This window comes from Mus caroli, unplaced genomic scaffold (genome assembly GCF_978045245.1).
Source record: "Mus caroli unplaced genomic scaffold, Mus_caroli_1 scaffold_1, whole genome shotgun sequence".
Taxonomy (NCBI): domain Eukaryota; kingdom Metazoa; phylum Chordata; class Mammalia; order Rodentia; family Muridae; genus Mus; species Mus caroli.
The window spans coordinates 189,724,057-189,744,723 of NW_028227256.1; the positions used below are offsets into that span (position 1 = coordinate 189,724,057).

General features: G+C 48.3%; 1 long non-coding RNA gene across 2 annotated transcripts; it reads right to left on the bottom strand.

Annotated features, from left to right (window-relative positions):
- Positions 1 to 4,455: 4,455 nt before the first annotated feature.
- LOC110301532 (uncharacterized) lies at positions 4,456 to 20,610 on the bottom strand. Of its 2 annotated transcripts, XR_015048639.1 has the most exons (5): positions 18,617 to 20,610; positions 15,097 to 15,335; positions 13,135 to 14,108; positions 5,646 to 5,741; positions 4,456 to 4,783 (listed from the first exon to the last, which is right to left on the bottom strand). It is a non-coding gene; the product is annotated as an uncharacterized LOC110301532 (long non-coding RNA). The 2 variants fall into 2 exon arrangements; XR_002378725.3 differs by lacking the exon at positions 18,617 to 20,610 and having other exon boundaries at positions 13,135 to 13,996; positions 15,097 to 16,218.
- Positions 20,611 to 20,667: the final 57 nt, after the last annotated feature.

Consider the following 20,667-nt stretch of genomic DNA (forward strand, 5'->3'; position numbering starts at 1 on the left):
AGGCCACCCTGCCCTGCAGGACAGTCCATGATGCCCAGTCTCTAGGACCCATGATACCCAGGGCAGATGAAGTGGCCCTGCCTGTGTTGGTCTTCATTCCTTGAATACAAGACAGAGACCTGAGTTATACAGCTAAAGCTGAAGATGCTTGCTCATAGCTGTACAGCAGGACAGTGAGCAGGTCCCACTGTTTATCAGCTACTGGGGTAACCTGTGGTTTGGCTAAAGGAACTGACTGTCTTGTTGAGAGGCATCCCAACTTAGAAGCAGTGGCTTTCTAGAAGACATCATCTGGCAAGTTTATTGCCACCTAAGTCCTACAGAGAAACAGGAGAAAAAAGAACAGAATAATACGGTCACTTTACTTTCACTGTAAGTGTTCAGATGGCAAGTTTTCTTTTTATGTGCATTGTTGTTCTGCCTACAGGTATGTCTGTGTACCATGTGCATGCCTGGTATGGAAGGAAGCCAAAAAAGGGAATCAGATTCTCTAGAACTGAAGTTACAGTGGTCATTTGCCACGTTTGGGTGCTGGAAATTGGCCTCCTTCACTTCTTCCTCCTATCCATCCTGCTGCTTTTTTACACACATACACACATTCAGACACACAAACACACTCACACACACAACACACATACACACACAAACACATACACACAAATATACACACACATACACACACAAATATGCACATAGACACAGATACACACACATACACACATATACATGCACATACTTGCAAATACACACCCCCCACAAATATACACACAGATACACACACATACACACACACACTTGCAAACCACACCCCCCTACACACACACACAAACATAGATACACAAATACACACATACACAAACCCAGAACAACAAAAGCAGCGATTAATGGTTGTCGGGGAGGTGGGCAGCTCATTGTGAGTGGTGCTGTCCCTGGGCTGGTGGCCCTAGGTTGCACAAGCAGGCTGAGCAAGCCATGGGGAGCAGGCCAGTTATCAGCACTCCTTCATGGTCTCTGCTTCAGTTCCTGCCTTGAGTTCCTGCCTGACTCCTCAGATGATAGACTGTAAGCCAGATTAACCCTTTCCTCCCCGAGTTGCTTTTGTTGTAGAGTTTTATTACAGCAATAGGAGGCAAGCAGGTGCACTCACCCCCTTAGGTGTTGATACTGGGAACTCCCCAATAACACCTATATGGGGATCTGTTTCAGAGTCTGTTTCTTTGGGACTCAACATCTTTAATAATATAATGAACTTTCATGAACCAACAAGACAGTAGACAAGCAGGTAAAGGACAGCCCGTCTTGATGTGCGCCGTTGTTAAGTGCATTCACAAAACATGTCAGCAAGGGAGTTCTAGGAATTTATCATAGAGAAATAATTTCACAGGAGCAAAAATAAATAAGTAAATATTCAAGGGCAGGTGAAGTAGTCTACAGGTTGAATTCCAGGCCACTCAGGGCCACATAATGAGAACCTTTACCAAAACAAACAAACAAACAAACAAACAAACAAACAATAAATAAATAAATAAATAAAGGGAGGGGGAGGGGTGGGGTGCTGGAGAGATGAGTCGGTGTATAAGAGCATTTCCTGTTCTTCCTAAGGACCTGGGTTCAATGCCCAGCACCCACATGGCTGCTAGCAACTGTCTGTAATTCCAGCTCCAGGGGAACCAATGCCCTCTTCTGGCCTCAACAGGTATCAGGCATACATGTGGTACAGATATACATAAGAATGCATACATTTAAAATGAAAACAAATAAATATTTTTAAAAAAAAACTCAAGACTTTCCTCTGGAGCTTTGCTTACAAGAGTGAAAATTTAGGGGAAAAATATCTTAAAGTCCATTAAAATACTATGGAGCAATTATAATGTAGATATGCATAAATATGACACATCGATTGACTAACATTAGAATATAAACATTTTCTCTCCCCTCTCTCCTTCCCTCCTTCCCCTCCCCTTCCCCCCATCTCCCACTGTAACCCAACTAGTCTGGAATTTTCCATCCTTCTGCCTTAGCCTCCTGAGCGCCAGGCCTCCAGACTTTGTCTAATGCATCTGGCTTCTTGAGAACTCATCATGAGGTAAACTGTAATAACAGGTAGCACACATGTAACACAGGATGAAACCTCCTTATAGAAAGTTATATATATATAAAACTTCTCATAGTGAATGTCGGGGGTTGTATAACCAGAAGGGAAGTAAGTGGATTTTAGGAGAAATGTCTTGGCCAGCCCTTGCTGTAAGGTACCAGCACAGTTAGAAGCCAGCTAACACCCCTCACGTGAATGTCCCTGGCTGTCGAAGCAAACCTCAACTCACTACGGTTTCCCACGTCAGCTTGTGGAAGTCATAGTCCCCATGTTGAACAATTGCTGTCTCTGCATCTGTTTCATGAGTGAGCTCTGTGTGGCCACCTCCTTCAGGTAATGGTCTCCCTCTCTGCAGAGACTAGGAATCTTGTCAGCCCAACCCACAGTCTGCAGAGAGCAGTGAGATCCACCTACAGCAGGAGACCAGTGAGAGGGGACAGGAACTGGAAGGTGTAACAATGCTTTAACTACAGCCAAGGAGCAGCTGAAGATAAGGTGGAGGGATGCTGCAGGGGTTTCTGTCAGCTTAGAGTTCAAAGCAAGGCAGAGAGATGAGCGAGCTGCTCCTGAAGTTGGTGGCAGTTAAAATCCACTCACTGGTAAAACCTAGGTCCAGGGGAATTGATGCCCTCTGCTGCCCTCCATGGGCACCTGTACATATGTACACATACTCCGAGACAGGTACACACCACAGACACACACAGACACACAGACACACACATACACACACACACACACACACACACACACACACATACAAACACAGACAGACACACACACACAGACAGACACATACACACACAGACAGACACATACACACACACACAGACACACACACAGACACACACATACACACAGACACAGACACACACAGACAGACACACAGACACACATAGACAGACAGACAGACACACACAGACACACACACATAGACACACATAGACACACAGACACACACACACAGAGACACACAGACACACACACACACGTAAATGGATGGATGAATGGATAAATAGATGGATAGGTGGATAGGTGGGTAGGGAGATGGATGGATGGATGGATGGATGGATGGATGGATGGATGGATGAATGGATGGATGGACAGAAAGAAAAGAAAGAGAGAGAGAGAAAGAAAAGAAAAGAAAAGAAAAGAAAAGAAAAGAAAAGAAAAAGAAAGAGAGGAAGGAAGGAAGGAAGGAAGGAAGGAAGGAAGGAAGGAAGGAAGGAAGGAAGGAAGGAAGAACACTGGCCTGCCTGCAACTCCAGTACTCAGAAGCTTAGGCAGAGAAATACTCAAGTGTAAGGTCAATGTGGACCACATAATGGATTGCAAGCTCACGTGGGCTACAGATTAAGACCCTGTCTCAAAAAACAAACAAACAAACAAACAAACAACAAAAACCTAAAGCCTCACATGAAGCAAGCAGTAACCCTGCTTTTGCTTAAACTTGGGGGAGAGGGCACCTTCTGCATCAGGGCACACTGTGTGTACATCTGAGAACAACTCAAGAGAACATTACTCAATCTCAGACTAAGTCAAGCGTGTCTAGCACTTGGATCTATTTTATGCTGGTGGCCGTGCCTAGAGTACAGGAAGAGTGTCAGAGGGCACACGTGGTGACAGGTCTGTACTTCAAAGATGGCTGTGGGGGTGCCAGAGCCTATTCCCAGGGGCAGGCTGGGGTCTCTGGAGTCTCCCTCCTGCAGAACAGTGTCTCCCTTCTCACCCCTCCACAGTGTGCCAAGGCTGTGGTTGCCTCCACTTCGGCAGGCTTGGAGCAGAGTCCTGAGTAGCTCTGCTCTGGAGGGATGTGAACCACATGCTGCTATGGCTCCCAGCGTCTTGTAACACTTTCTTGCTGCCTAGACTTTCATCTCCACAGGCCACAGGAAAGTCCTGGGACTAGGCATGGACAAAAGCTGTGTCACGCCTCAGACCACCTGAGCTCACCCCCTGAGTGATAGGCTCAGCAGCACAGGTGGCTTCCTTGCTTCCGGTTTTGGGGGACATGGATTCTCTTGGGAACTTCATGGAGAGAAGACACTGCCCAAGTGTGGGGTTGAGCTTTCCTGGACTCTCTGACCAAACCATGCCTTAATTTCACAAGTTTCTGGAGAAACTGCACGGATGAAAAGAACGGTGGTGTAACCCTGCCTCACATATCCAGCTCAGCTGGATGGCTCTCCAAAGTTTCTCACAGAAAGGCTTGAGCTTGTAGATCATATCACCAGAAAGGCGAAAGAAAATGCTCCCTCAGCTGATTCCATCAGTGCGAGGGCGCTCATGAGGTCATGTCTGGTGACCACAGAATCACCGTAATTATTTATTAAGGTATTCAGGCTTCAGATCACTGCCATCACCGCCTACAGTGTGAACTCCCAACGCCAAGTCCAAACACCACTTGGCAAAATCACGCAGATGAGCAACGAGTCCCAGACCACACTTGAGAAGGAGTTGGGGTAGGTGATAAATCGTCAACTTTCCAAAGCTGCCATCCAGAGAGCCCGGGCGTAACTCTGTCCCCCTCGCCCTACAGTGTGTCTTTCCATGCGCGTGGTGCAGTCGCTAGAGGAGGTCTAGCTGGCGTCACTTGTCACATCCCCATTTCTGGTCAGTCTCAGTTGGGCTCCAGAGTCAGAGTGACTGCTGTCTGAAAGTCACACTGGTGTCCAGGTGGGAAACTGAGCCCTAGAGGAAGAAGACGTTGTCTGGGGTGACAGTGATCATTCATCAAAGACCCAAGTAGAAATACAAAGATGCCTTTAGTCTGACTCTCCATGGCTTAGATGCCCCCTTGCAGGATGGAGCATGGTGCAGCCTGGGCTTGGGAACACAGCTCAGAAATGGACACCTGCAGCCCCAGCGGCCGCTGGCAGGCCTCTAGTCTTTTTCAAGGACAGGCCATGGGAGATGCCACTGGCAGACAAGATGTGGACATGAGAGCTTAGGGAGATGGTTTGGTTGGTCAAGTGCTTGCTACACAAGCATGAGAATCTGACTTTTGTGAAGCCATCCACAGCCATGGGTACCTCTAATTCCAGCAGCGCAGAGACAGGTGGAGCTCTGGGGTTTGCTGGTCAATCTGCCTAGCTGGATGGATGAAATCTAGGTACAGTGAGAGACCCTGTCTCAAAACATACAGTGGAGATCAATTAAAGATGACACCTGACTTTGATCTGGCTTTTACATGCATGCATGTGCATATGCACACCCCTACACACACATGCACGCACACACACACACACACACACCTATCTACACAGAGAGGAACTGTATGTACACATCTCCCAGTTTCCTGTGAATGCACTGTTGCACTCTGTGACTAATAGCTATAGTTGCATGTTGAGAACTTGACTCAAAACCAGGGTCAGCTGAAGCCTCCATTGAAAAATAACTCATCCTCTATGCTACTCTGTCCCATAGAGATGTCTGTGCTGATGTCCTAACCCAAAGCAGGAGACATGTCCTACAATATCACTCAAAACCTAAGCACTTGGGGAAAGACAGAACATACCAGACTTCTGGGTAACATGGTGGACTGGAGGCTTACCTTGGTGTGAACATGGTGGACTGGAGGCTTGCCTTGGTGTGAACATGGTGGACTGGAGGCTTGCCTTGGTGTGAACATGGTGGACTGGAGGCTTGCCTTGGTGTGAACCAGTGAAGGAAGGAGCAAGAGTGAGAAATTCAGATTTTATCCCAAGGAGACATAGAAGAAGAGCTCCAAACATCCATGAATGATGGACCTGGGGCACATGCCTTTAATCTCACTCAGCAGGAGGATCCCTGTGAGTTCAAGGCCAGCCTGCGTTACAGTGAGATCTTGGTTTTTTTGTTTGTTTTGTTTTTGTTTTTTAAGGGAATGGGACTAGGAAAGAAGGACGAATTGTACGGATCCACCTTTGTTTAATCCATCTCTACTGAAAGCAGTTAGGGGGTGCAGTGGGGTGGGGTGGTGGGGCAGAGAGGAACACCACAAAGAACACTGGGCTGTGTCACCCTGGACATCCTGGAAAGCTCTCATGTGGCTTCTCCATGCCAGGCTGATCCTCACAACATCCCAGTATCACCAAAGTCCTAAAGTGTCACCTTCATTAGTAGAAGTTGGGCTACCATGAGTCTTGTAGCTTCCTGGCACTTGGGGCTCATCACCCATCACTGCCATCTGTGTTTGGCAGTAGAGGAAATTAGGGGCGGGGCGATTAAAGCCCGACCAAGATCACACTCATGGAGTTCAGAGTACCAACGGAGCAAAGTGGAAACTTGCCAAGCTCCTAGAATCAAAGGACAGAACACTAGAGGATGGCAAGAGGCCACTGGGTCACTTGCTTCCCTGTAGATGGACAATAAAACTCTCCAAAGATAATGATTGTCTGGGAGCAAAGGCCTCTGAACACCTCCACCCTCCTCCTATTCCCAACTTTCCATTGCTGGCTACTCTTTCTATCCTCCCAGCCAGGGCTTAAGAGGGACAGGGTCTCTCTGGTGGGAGATTTTGTGTTTGTTCTATCAGGCAGCTCCTGAGAAGGCCCAGACTACCAGCTTGGGCAGGCTCTGTGGTGCTGTGGCGAGCAGAGCAGACACTTCTTTACGTGGACTCTTTTATGCATGGCCGCAATGCCAGACAAACGTGCTTCCTTGATCCACCCTGAGTTGAGAAACAGCGTTGGAGGCCACAGTGAGCTTCAGGGTACATGGCTGGGGCTCACAGGAGGGGCTTTTCAGACCCTGTGTTTATTATGTGAATGGATTCTGAGGCAAAGGACTTGCTGCTGATGGGCAGAGGTCTGGCCCTTGGGGTCAGCTCATGGCATTCTGAAGTGGGAGGAAGATGGCAGACCTGCCTGAAACTGCTGTCTTCAGAGTGATTCTTCCCCTATCTTCAAAAGCACCAATTCAAAGCATTTCGAAAGAGCAGCATGTGTGGAAACTAACAAGCAAACCACAGCTAAAGGAGACCCTCTTTGAATGTGGAGCTTGGCCTGCACTGAACCAGCAGGGACAGGCCCGAGATGTAAAGCTCTTCAGTGGCTAGGGCCAAATTTTAAACACAACTGCCACTTTTTCCTCGATATTTTCCCACCCTCCCACCTTCTTTGGCTGAACTTGCTGGGGGAAGAGAGCTGAGTTTTGCGGTGATTCCCACACACCGGAGCTTGCTTTGTGGAGCCTCCTTTGCGGGTAAACTATCCACAGTTGCTTTTGAACTGTTACTATGAATCGTTTTAACTGCAAAAGAATTTGTCTTAAAGCCAGTTTTCCCAAAGGTAAAATACAATATTTCAAACTCTATACAAAAGAGCCATAAAGAAAGAAAGCTGGACAAACCTACCACCTGTTTGTTACACCAGCACACTTCAAGTGTTTACTGTGTCCTTCTGTACTCTAGGCAGAACAGGGTTTTTAGCTCAAAGTATAAACCTAAAAGCTCTCCCTTGAAAGAGGAGGACCAGGAGAAATACTAAGAGGAGGAAATGAAGGAGATGAAGGAGGGAAACCAAAACAAAATTTCAGAATAGCATACGGTACTGCATGCCTGTAATCCCAGCTAACACCAACCGAGACAGGATGATTGCGGGTTTGAGACCAGCCTGCGCAACTTGGCAAGACTTTCTCTTAAAATAAAATTAAAATATGCCAGACAGAGATGTAGCTCAGTAGAGGATGAGTTGTCTAGTACATATGAGGCCTTGTTCAGCTCCCAGCAGCACCAAATAAACATAAAGGTAAAGAGAAGCCTCCGGGCTAGTGGGGGTATAAGACAGCCATAGTTCACAGCAGAGGCTAAAGCAAGGAAGCGGACATTCTGAATGGCGGAGAAGACCTTAAGTGAGGATGGTGAACAGTCTGGGACAAGGAGGCCAAAGCAAAGTGGGGTGGGGCTGGGGCTGGGAGGCAGACAAGGCACAGAATCCTGCAATTAGTGGATTAACGCAATAGCCGGGCTATTTGTTAAGAAGTATGCAGCCTAGGCCAGCTTCCCAGCAAAGTCAGATTCTGGAGGGGCGGAGCAAAACCCACCAAACTGTAAGAAAGGAAAAGAAAAAGTCAGAGACAAAGGGATCTAAACTAGCAAGCTAAGCATTACCATCTATAACTTGGATCCTAGAAAAAGCTTCATCGTTTATCAGGGTCTTACTCACCTGGCTTGGTCCCCAGATCCCCACCCTCACCCTTTCCCCCTCTTCTACCCCCTGGATAATTTTGAAATGAATTATCACACCCCTCATCTGCAAATATTTCAGTTGTTTTATTAGCATTTAGATGTGAGTAACATCAAATTATACAGGTCAGAGCGTGTTTCAGAAGAAACAAAACACGAAGCTGGAGATCTTGGCACAATGATCACATCCCTAGGCTGAGCCCCTGGCATGTCTTTTCCCAGTCCGATTCCGCTCACCAGCAACCCCGGGAGCTCAGAAGAATTCCCAGGGGCTTTGGAGGAAATGAAATGAAACCGGGGTGCCTGTAGCTCTTTGCTTTGCTGCGGTGCTTGGACCTTTGCAGGATGCTGGACACACAGACAGACACTTCTCCTTGTACACCTTCGTGCTATTTCCAACGTGAATCAGAGAGGCTTCTCAGTAACACATGCTCTGCCATAAACCTGACTCCTCCCAGTGCAGGCAGTAGAATCTGAGGATGGCGCAGCAGTCTGGAGCAAGGACCAAAGTAGAAGAGGCGGGGATGGGCGTGGGACGCAGATGGGGCACAGAGGGTCCGGAGGCTCCAAAGAGGGATGTGAAACTGAGTGGGAGGCAGAGAACGAAAGTAGAGCACGTTATCCTGGAATGAGGATGAGTCACGCAGAGAACGTTCTCCCACTGTGAGCGAGCGAGTGTGAGCGAGCGACTCTGAGTGACACCCGTCACCAGGAAAAGAAGAGTGTACGAAGCCCTTGATGGCGACAGAGAATGCACTCGCTGGACTAGGTGTGTTTCCAGAAATAAGGCACCTCTCCTGGGTAGCCAGGAGTGAGCCATTTGCCTCTCTATTTCATACCCATGCTCTCTGTGAAAAAAGCAGCCAGGCTAGTTATCTCTGAATTAACCCAGCTGTAGGAAAGGGGCAGACCTGAGTGAGTTTGGGGGTACTTTTCGATGGTGGCTGTGAGCAATAGGGAGCTGTAACAACAGCAAAGATGACCTGGTTCACGCAGGAACTATCTAACACTAGGAACAGAACCTGTGAGGTATCAGTGTCTCAGTCATTCTCCGAAACACAAACGTTATCTTGTTCAGTCTGGATGGGAAACTCCAGTATTCTCACACCGACCCTGTCCGTCAGGGAAACTGAAGCTTGCACAGCCTACCCACAACCCCCTGGTTATGAACAGGAAAGTCAGAATCAATGTCATCTTTCCGAAGTCCTTCGAGCTGTTGTTGTGGGTTCTCTGGCAGCGCTAGGGTGGACAGAATCACCACAGCCACCTCAGTTGCATCATTCAGTCAAAAATCCAGAAACATTCATGAAATCAGCAACCATAGGCCCCAAATAAGCAGAGATGAACTGTAAACCACTGGGACCAAGAAATAAACTAGTGGGGGTGTGGGGAGCTCCTGCTTCCAGGACACTGGCAAACACTGAGGCAGGCAGCACAAGAACGTGAAGATGGAGCCGGGTGGGGCTCATTTCCCACACCAAGTGTGAGAGGAAATGTTGGTGGATAATACATTTTCGTAGTCTTAACAGTACCTACCCAGAGACGGCTTCTCAGTTCAAAGGAAAGAAAATAATTATATGGTAAAGGAGCTGGGCAAGTGTGGAATGGGTGGAGAGAGAGATTAAAGGATGCGCTTCTGGGAGGGGACAGGTGGATGTCACTTGCTCCCAGGTCAGATGCCCCCAGAAACAGGACAGGACTCCACTTCCGCAATATCCCAACCGAGAGAACAAAGCATCAGACGGAGCAGATGGGCTTTTATTTGATCTTGTGGTGTTGGGGATCAATCTGAGGCCTGTGTGTGAGAGGCAAGTGCAACACGGCTGAGCCCCACTCCAACCTTGGCTTCCTGAGACAGGCTCTTACTATGTAGCTGATGTGGGCCTGGAAGGTGCTTCAGGAACATGCTTTTTTTTTTTTTTTTTTTTTTTTTTTTGGTTTTTCGAGACAGGGTTTCTCTGTGTAGCCCTGGCTTTCCTGGCACTCACTTTGTAGACCAGGCTGGCCTCGAACTCAGAAATCCACCTGCCTCTGCCTCCCGAGTGCTGGGATTAAAGGCGTGCGCCACCACACCCGGCCAGGAACATGCTTTTAGCCCACTCCAGCCTCAAGCTGATAATGTTACTGCTTGCCTCCCCCCAAAACATGACAAGAACTATATTCTTAAGAATATGTCAACATTATAAAGAACAAAAAAGGGGGGCTATGGGAATGCTCTAAGCAAAATGAAGGGAGAGGCAGGTTTACAGACAATGACATCCTAACTTATAAAGCAGGCAAAAATGTACTATGGCTATGTATGTATCAGAATAGCCCTATTTTTCTGAGATGCATATTAAGGTGTTTGGCTTTGGATTACCATTGTGTGTGTGTGTGTGTGTGTGTGTGTGTGTGTGTTTGCGTGTGTTTGCGTGCGTGTGTGTTTGCGTGTGTGTGTTTGCGTATGTATGTGTGTGTGTGTGTGTGTTTGCGTGTGTGTGTGTGTTTGCGTGTGTGTGTGTGTTTGCGTGTGTGTTTGCGTATGTATGTGTGTGTGTGTGTGTGTTTGCGTGTGTGTGTGTGTGTGTGTGTTTGCGTGTGTGTGTACACCAGAGGACAACTTTGGAGAGTTGGTTCTCTCCTGCGTGACTTGCTTCACATCCTTCAAGAGACAAAGACGCAGTGGGCACGGTGTCTGTATAATCCTAGCTCCCAGGAGACAGAGGCAAGAGGATCGCAGCAAATTCAAAGACAGACAGGTCTACTTAGCAAGTTCTGGAACAGCTGGGGTTGCACAGCAAGGACCTACCTCAAGGACAAAGGAGGGAGCACAAAAGCCAAAGCCAATGGGAGAAAACCCAACAACAGGTAAACCTGGGTACAAATCTTCTGAATTTCAGACTACGGAGGGTCTTTGACCTACCCTTAATAAACTCACCGTAAATTGGAAACACCGTAAAATATAATTAACACATCTGTGGTGGCTGACTTGACTGTCAACTCAACATGTTTAGAATCACCATGGGAACGAACTTCTAGGCATGCCTGAGAGACAGTTTCTAGAAGATGTGGTAAAGGCGGGCCGATGCCACCTCACGGGCTGGCGTCCTGGACGACAGCAGGCTGAGCACTGAGAAGACGCTCTTGGTTTCCTGGCCCCAAGGCCTCCTGCTCCTGCTCCTGCTGCCAGGTCTTCCCTGCTAGGATGAACCGCACCCTCCAGCTGCCGCCACAACAGATGCTTCCTGCCTTAAGCGCTTTTGTTGAGGATTCTGCTCTGGCAAGAAGAGGTTGCTGGCTGCTGGCTGCTGACCCTCCGAGGAACATGGCTTAAGGGCCAGTTCAAAGTACAATGCTGCATATTTTGAGTGTGAGGAAATATCAAAATCAGAAAATCAGAGTATAGTTTCTACTGAATGCCTGCACGGTCAGGAGAAAAATCCCAAGTCAGACCATCATAAGTCAGGGCCATCTGTATGTCCTGATAAGACATTTTATCTTTTAATCACCCTGACACCGTCTTCTGGGGTGGTGGTCACACAGTGAATACTTGGATGGTCAGGGAGAATGCCTGGCATGGAGCCATGTCTCCAATCACTGTCTCTAGAAGCTCAAGGCTGAGCGGCCTTCTGGTTAGCACTTCAGCAAATATCAACAACTTACCAGAGATTGCTTGGCAACAGAAACCATACAGAGCCACCGGGAAAACCAACACTTCAGTGTGCCAGGAAGGAGAGTTTCTCTGTGTAGGCCTTGGCTGTCCTTGAACTTGTTCAGACTGGCCTCAAATGAGAATCCATCTGGCTCTGCTTCCCAAATGGGAAATGAGGAGTCTTATTTAACTTGCTCATCCACCCATCAGAAGGACCAGTGTGTGTAACCCAATTTTGCTGCTTGTATTTGAAGTGTCCCGGGAACAGGTTTTGAGGCAGTATGGGAGGGCAGGTGACCCAGCAGCAAGGACACACTCAGCCTGGGGCTTGGGAGACACTAGTGAACATCTACTGTCAACAGGATGATTACTGCCACTGTATATTTGATTCACTATTGGGTGCTAGGCCCTGTGGACACACAAAGATAAAAGGTTTCCCCCCACCTGTCCCAAGAAACTCTGGGAAGGGGAGAGAAGCTCAGGAAAGCAATGTGTCTCAGGGCGACAGATCAAAATGCCGGTCACAAGTATTCCAAAGGGGTGGCTAGGAAAAGCTACACCAAGGATGTGCAGTCAGTGCAGGTGATAGGGACAGGATTCTCATCACTCATTCATTCATTCATTCACCTATACAGTTATTCAATTATTTCCATTTGTTTGTTTGGTTCAAGGCAGGGACTTACTATATAGCCCTAGCTGGCCTCATTCACAGAGCTCCAACTGCCTCTGCCTTTTAAGAGCGCCTGGATTAAAGGAGTGTGCTACCATGCTAGGCTTCATTCATTTTTTAAATGAAAAGTACTATGCTAGACACTTATAAAACATGAGGTTAAAAAGAAATAATACTGGGGGCTAGAGAGATGGCTCAGCAGTTAAGAGCACTGTCTGCTCTTCCAGAGGTCCTCAGTTCAGTTCCCAGCAACCACATGGTGGCTCACAACCATCTGTAATGGGATCTTCTGGCATGCAGGCACATATTTGGATAGAACACACCTGTATAAAATAAAAAAAATAAATATAATCTTTTTTTAAAAAGAAAAAAACAATATTGAAGCAAGCAAGGAAAAAAATATGATCTGCTAATGATAACTAAAATCTAAACTGTGTAGTGACACATGCCTTCAGGAGCCTGCCGGTGCTCCAATGATAACATAGAAAGACTCTGTCTTGGAAAACAAACAGAACAAAGGCTTACATAGGAGGCCCAGGCATCTGCAGTCCCAGTCCAGGTGGGACCCTACTTACCACTGTGCTGTCCTTGAGATTTCACACAGCCCTGTGATGTGGGCTGATAAGTTGTCATAACTGTGTACAAATCTCTTTCCAGGAGACACGTTCTTCTGATGGACACTTTTTCCTTCTCTCGGCATGAGATTCTTGGGGAAATCCCCATTTCTTTGTAGTCCGTTGTTGACAAGCGTTATCCTTAGATACTGCTAGATCCGTGTATGGGAATGGTAGAGAGAGGCCCCGTACAAAGGAGATTACGGGAGGACAATGGGGCCTTCTAGGGAAGGCTCACGAGACTGCTATGAATGTCCGTTCCCCTTTGTCTCAGAACTGTGTCTTTCCTGTCACTCTGATGTATGGAGTGGACCCTCTCCCACCAAGGGTAGCTCTGTGTCTTTCTACATGGCACACCAGGAGGCAAGTGAGAGGGACAACATGGGCTCATTTCCTCCAGTGTGGCTGGCACTAGTATTCCTTATGACTGCCTAGGGAGTCATCTTTGTCTTGATGGTGGGCATGTCAGAGGCAATGATGCTTCATGGACCAACCAGTGTATCCCTGCAGGCTGTGAGATGGTCACCTCTGACCTCATTCATGATGGAACAAACCTTGAAGCCAACAGATGGTTTGAATATGCTTGGCCCATGGGAAGTGGCATTATGAGGAGGTATAGCTTTATTTGGAAGAGGTATACCCTTGTTACAAAGCAATGTGTCACTGTGGAGGTTGGGCTTCATATATGTTGAGGTTTCATATATATGTTCAAATCTGGCCAGTGTGTTACAGTCTTCTCCTGGCTGCTGTTAGGTCAAGATATAGAGCTCTCGGTTCCTGGATGCTGCCATGCTTCTTGCCATGATGACAATGGACTGAACCTCTGAAACAGAGTCAGCCCCAATTAAGTGTTTTCCTTTATAAGATTTGCCTTGGTCATGTTGTCCCTTCACAGCAATAAAACCTTAAAAGACAAGGGGCCTGCAGGGTGCGGTCTGTAGAAAGAGCGGCAATGGTCAGGGCTTTGTTCAGAATTAGACGGACAGAGAGAAGTGTCACTCTCAAATCACATCTGTTTTCTCACACTACTGATGCCCTTGGCTCAAAAGGAAATTATTTAAATCTGGGAGTGGCAGTTCATGCGACACTGCGTGTGTGGATTCGGTTAAGTGAACTCAGGTTGTCGGGCTTTGGTAGCAAGTGCCTTTAACCACTGAGCCATCTCACCAACCCCCTAAATGTTTAAAATCCCAAAGTGCTAACTTTTCTCTGGCACAATGTAAGCCACCTAGAATATCACCAGTTTTAAGGAGTCCCTTCTTATAAAAGCAATACCTGCTCATCTTAAAACATAGCTGATGAGTATGAAGCAAGCACAAGGAAGCAAAGTTTAAAGATAAGAGTATTTCCCCCTGGGAATAAGTTAACATCCTTTGGGGATTGGCAGGAAGCTCATGAGCAGAGCACAGTGGCACAGACATGTAGCCCAGCTCCTTGGGAAACAGAGGCAAGAGAATTGCTTGACTACAAGGTAGCCTGGGCTACAAGGTAGCATTTCCCAGTAAGATGCTGCTGTGAGCTTACACTCTAGAGACACACAATGCAGCTGATTACAGACACCACGAGCTGGAAACGCAAGCTCCCAGGCCCCACTGTAGGCCTTCAGGACCTGAACCTGCATCCTAGCAAGTTCCCAGGTGACTCTGGTGTATGCTAAAGGTGGAAATGACAGCATTTTCATCAAGTTCTTTGGAAGACATCCAGGTTGTCAAAGAAACCACAAGTAGTGGTTACACTGACCAAAGCAGCAGGCAGAACATGGCGCTAATTCACCCCACAGAACTATATGTAAAGAGGACCCAATTTTGGAATGCGTCACTAGAGAATCAGACCTTGGAGTGACCTGTTAAAGAGAGGTGTCACTAGCAAGTAGGCCACCTCCCCTTAGTGCTTGTAGTAATTACACATTAACGAAAGACTCACAGAGCCAGCGATGTAGAGGAACAGGAAGCAGGGAGAAGCAGACTCAGTAGGGCTTCATGTGGTCTTGAGCTTCAGGCCAGCTTGCTACCCCAATGAAGGTGTGAAGTTACAAGCCAGGTTTCATGCCCACAGAGTCCCACAGTCACAAGCTGTGGGGCATGGAACAGATTTCTTAGCTGCATGGGCTCTCCACTCATTCATTGCTTGTAGATTCTGCCTCACAAATCCACAGCCTTGTCCTGAATCAAAAAACAATCAGCAGTATAGAGGAAGCTGTGGAAAACCGGAAGTGTGGGGCTGGAGTGTGGCAGCAGAGCGCCCACCTAGCACAGCTCCTGATCCTTGTTTGATTGGTTGGTTGGTTGGTTTGAGACACGGTCTCATGTAGGCCAGGTTAGCCTTGAACTATAAAGCCAAGGATAACTTTGAACTTCTGGCCCTCCTGTCTGCACATCGATAACTGACTGGCACATGGCTTGGTCATACCTGGTCATGCCATGCTGAGCTGAGCATTATGTATGTAGTGTCAAGCTACACCCATCCCAAGTCTTCAGCTTAGCATCAAACAGTGTCTTTGCTAAGCACAGACGAGAGAGCAAGACACGAAGCACTGTCCTCCGGGGATGGCCTGGTCAGAGGACCAGGGGATCATCCCAGGAAGTCATCTTTAGCTGACAGCCAAGGAAGTCTGAGATTCTTTGGGGACAGGGATGGAAGAGCATCCCAGAAGGAACAGAGTGTGCACAGGCTGGATTTGTGGCAGTAGGAAAGGCTGGTCCCAAAGATGGAGAGGACAGCTCGGCCATTGGTCCTGAGTGTCAATCTGGGTGTCCTCTGGGTGGAGGATACTTTTTTGGTGTCCATACCTGGAGTTTGGTTTTTGTTTGGAACAATGTTTCTATGTGTAGCCTTGGCTGACTTGGAGCTCTCTGTGTAGATCCCGTTGGCTTCGAACTTACAAAGATCTACTGCCTCAGCCGCCTGAGAGCTAAGGTTGAAGGTTGTGCCACCATTCCTGGGATCACTGCGGCAGCTACAGCTTGGGAACAGGAAGGCAGCATTGGGCAGGGACTACAGGGGACTTTTATGACCTAGAAGAGAGTCTGGGAAGGCTGCCCTCCACAGAAGTCCCACTCCGCACCCCCCCCCCCGGACCCTATTCCCCACCCCCCTGTCCTTTCAAGTAGCCTTCCACCAGAAGAGAATCAGGAGACTGTGGTCCATGAGCAAACACTGTAGCCAAGAGCATTAGCTGAGGAGCTGGCTGGCTTATCAACTGTCCTCAGTCCTGAGACAGTTTCAGTTTATTGAAAGAGAAATGGGGGGGGGGGGTTAGTTTCTAAAATCAATTGAAAACTCAGCCCTGGGTTCATACACTCCAAGGAGAAGTGACCCAAAAGGCCCCACCCAAGAGTGTTGACCAGGTCACTTTGTCTCCACGTCCCCAATAATGAAGCCACCTTGCCAGGCCAGGTGCCAGGTCTAAATTCCCAGCCTCTTAGGTGGAAGGTTCACAGCTGCCTGGACAACATGGTAAGTCTATCTCACTACATTGTAGATCAGTGGTATAGCACTAGTATACAGGAGGCCCAAAAGTTCATCCTGACCTCCCCAGTCCCAAAGACAAGCATCCCTAACCCAAAAGATGTGGTAAGGAGACTCGGGGATGTTTACTAGCTTGTTTGGACACACAGGAACTTTTCTTTCTTCCTTTTTTATTTTTAAAGGCTCAGGATGGCCTCACACATGAGATGTAGCTACAGATAACACTGTACTTCTGACCCTTTGGTCTCTGAGATTACAGGCATGTGCCACTGAGCTAAATTTATGCTATTCTGCAGATTGAACCCATGTGTGCCACACAAGAACTCTGAGCTACATTCCCCTAAAATAATGCTTTGATTATTTCATTTTAAATTTTTGAGAAGAGGATATGGTTAAGTCCAGGGCTGGCCTTGAACCACCATACCTGACAAAATTCTCTTTAAAACATGTCCTCTGTGCTTTGTGACGTCCAGACCTGAAGAATAAAAAGACTACGGAAGACAGATGTGATGGCTCATGTCTGTAATCTCAGTACTTGGGAGGCTGCAGCAGGAGGATCAAGAATACAAGGCTAGCCGGGCAGTGGTGGTGCACATCTTTAATCCCAGTGCTCAGGAGGCAGAGGCAGGCGGATTTCTGAGTTCGAGGCCAGCCTGGTCTACAAAGTGAGTTCCAGGACAGCCAGGGCTATACAGAGAAACCCTGTCTCGAAAAACCAAAAAGAAAAAAAAAAAAAAAAATCTCCAGCAATACCGGGAGTGCCAAGGTTTGATGTTTGTTTAGCTGCCCCTAGAGGAATAGGCAACAGAACAAAGAATAACTAGGAACCATGCAGCAGTAAAACTCAGGAACAGCACAAAAGGTCTCTGTGGTCCAAGGGAAGCTGGTAAGGAACCCTGGAGCAGGAAGCCCAACCATGTGCAGAGACCTGCCCAGCCACAGCTGGGAGGGTCTAGTGTTTGTCTTACTTGGTGGAACTGGTGAGGCTAACAATAGAGAAATTTTTGTTTTGTTTTGTTTTTCAGGAATAAGGAAAATGGCGCCCAAGTCATGGCAGGAAGTTAAGGCACCAGCACCCATTATAGCAAGGCTTACGAGAAGCGTTTAGGAGCTCAGGCGTATTGGCCTGTCTACTCAGGAGGCTGAGGCAGGAGAGAGTTCTAGGTCTGCATGAACCATGGAGTGAGTTCGAGGCTGGCCTGAATGACTTGAAAAGAAACAGTGAAGAGAGAAGGTTGGATGTGGCTTGACGGTGCACTGCTCATCTACTGCCATGAGGCTGTGGTCCCCAGAACCACAAAAACAAGCATCTATGGATTTGGGGTTACATTAAAGGCGTGCGCCACCACGCCCGGCGAGATTTTGGTATATAGGTAGAAACTACTCAAGTGTTTTTCAAAAGACACAAGAGCGTAAACAAACCATTGCCCTGTGTTTTCCCTTGAGATTGAACACTGGACATGACTTACGGTCAGCTGACATCAAATGCACTCTCATGTTCACATGGTCTGTGGTGTTTTGTTTTGGGGTCTTAGCAGGCAAGGCCCAACTTTATACAATGATTTTTAAAACTTAAAACAAAACAAACAAACCAAAAACCAAAAAGCATTGTGTAGGTCAGAGGACAACTTGAGTCAGCTCTCTCCTTCCACCATTCGGAAAACTCAGGCCACCCAGCTCTGTGCAGCACCTTTAGCAGCCGAGCCATCTTCTTGGTCCTACTTTTTTTTTTTTTTAAAGTAGAGTCTATGTGCCCTGGCAGTCCTGAAACTGTGTAGATCAGGCTGGCCTCTAACTCACAAGAGATTCTCCTGCCTTTGGGATTAAAAGCAAGCACTACCACATCCAGCTACACTAATTTTTGACAATATCTGTTCAGGTCTGGGGCTTTCACAATCCTCTAAGATTCTACCAGGAGTTCCCCCCAGGTGTGACAAGTTCAGAGGGTGGAGTGTACAGCACCTGTCACACTCACCTTCTAGTCATGTTGGCAGTTTCCAAAACAGCCAGACTCTTATCTCTAAAGTGTGCTAGATTTAATCAACGTGGATGTGAAAATTATCAGGCAAGTTGAGTTGGCTGGCCATTGTGACTTCTCCACACTTTGGGGCTGTGCTGCCCCACCCTCTACCAGGCGATGAGGGAATAAAGCAGCCTTTTGGGAGACAGCTTGAATGTGAGACGGCCTCCTCAGCTGTGGCTGCCGTGGGAAGCAGAGATGGCTTTTACATCTTCCAGGCTGGTCCGTTTAGCCCCTGTGGGGGCAAGACCCAGTTGGCAAGGGAAACCTGCCGTATTATTTATCTAGTGTTTAAAGCAGTAGTTCTCAACCTGTGGGTCACGACCCCTTCAGGGGTCAAAGGACCCTTTCATGGGGAGATGGGGGTTGCCTAAGACCATTGGAAAACAGAGATTTACATTCAGATTCGTAATAGTAGCGAAATCAGTTGTGAAGTAGCAATAAAAGGGTAGCATTAGGAAAGTGGAGAACCACGGTTTTAAAGGAATCTGTCTCAATAAAGGGCCACTGTAGGAGGCAAAACGGTCCCCAGCTGCCCAGTGACTTAAGGATACTTTTAAGTGCCTTCCAAATTTAGGCTTCTATATAGGCAGGCTGGAAGAAAGTTTGAAGCTGTGCTTCCCACTTCTTTGTGTGCATGATGGGGTGATTACTGGAGTTCCAGAGTCCAATCTAAGCCCAGCTATCATGCTTATTCAAATTTAGCATCTCAAAGTGGATTTCACTGTTTTCCCATTTCCCACTAAATGCCACTTAAGGCAGGATTTCCCTTACCGGCTTCGAAACATACCTGTTAATCCTCCCCTTTAGCTCCCTTGCCGCCCAATACCCAGTCAGTCACCAGGTTCTATTTATTCTCTTACCTGCCTAGCTTCCCAGTCTGAGTGCTGGGATGAGAACATGGTGTACAAAGTGAGAGGCAATCTTGGAATAGGACTTTCCGCTGAGCGGTGGTGGTGAACACCTTAATCCCATCACTCAGAAGGCAGAAGCAGCTGTATCTCTGAGTTCAAGGACAGCCTGGTCTAAAGAGGGAGTTCCAGCACAGCCACGGTTTACTCACAGAAACTGTCCAGAAAAGCCAAAAGGAAATTTTTTTTTTCATGCAAAAGAACACAGTGGGCCATGCATAGGTTGGTACCCAGAGGGTCCTTCGAAAGGCAGGTTTGGCGACTCACAGAGGCCTCTCTTCATTGGGGGGGGGGGGGGGAGGGGGCCTTTACCCACATAGATGTGCACACATCCACTGTTCTCGCTTGGAGGACAAACTCCATAGAGTTTTAGCCAACTCAGCAAGGGTGTTTGGTTCCTCGTGCCTCCCCACCACCTTCTTTTGTATTCTGGCCGCCCCTCCCCCTCCAAACAGCCCACACAAGGGTTCGGAGGTTTAAAACCTATAAATAGTGTGAAATCACAGAGCCTTGGAATTTTAGCTAGAAGGAAGCAGAAGAGTTCCACTTGCCCAACCCTTCCCTGTATTGATGAAGAAACAGGTGTAGCGAGATTAGGTGACTTGCCCAAGTCACGCAGCAGGCTCCCGCCCCAAGTCAGCACTCCACACACCTTAAGAGTGTCAGCGACAGGCTGACTTCACACGGTTGCCCTGGGGAGGGGTGGGGGGTGGAGGGTGGCCGTGCGGGTGACCCCTGGATGGAAAGTGTTCCCGAGGCTAGGGTAGTGCCGCTAGCAACCAGTTCCTAACTCAGCTCCTCGCTCGGCCGCGGCCGCGCCCCCGCCGCCGTCCGCACAGCCCACACTCCCCGCCCCTCCTGGGCGCCGACCTGTCACCCAGCCGCCCCCACGTGCACCCAGCTCCCAGGATCAAAGTCTGGGGCGGCCGGGCCGGCGCAGGGGAACCGCGGGCCGGAACCCGCACCGCGGGAAGCAGCAACTGCTCAATGCGCCCCAGGGCTCGGCGCCACCGCCCTGCCGCCTGCCCACCGCTGCACGCGGCCCGCGCCCACCCTCCCCCGCACCGCCCGCCGCTGCACCCGGCCGCGGCCCCC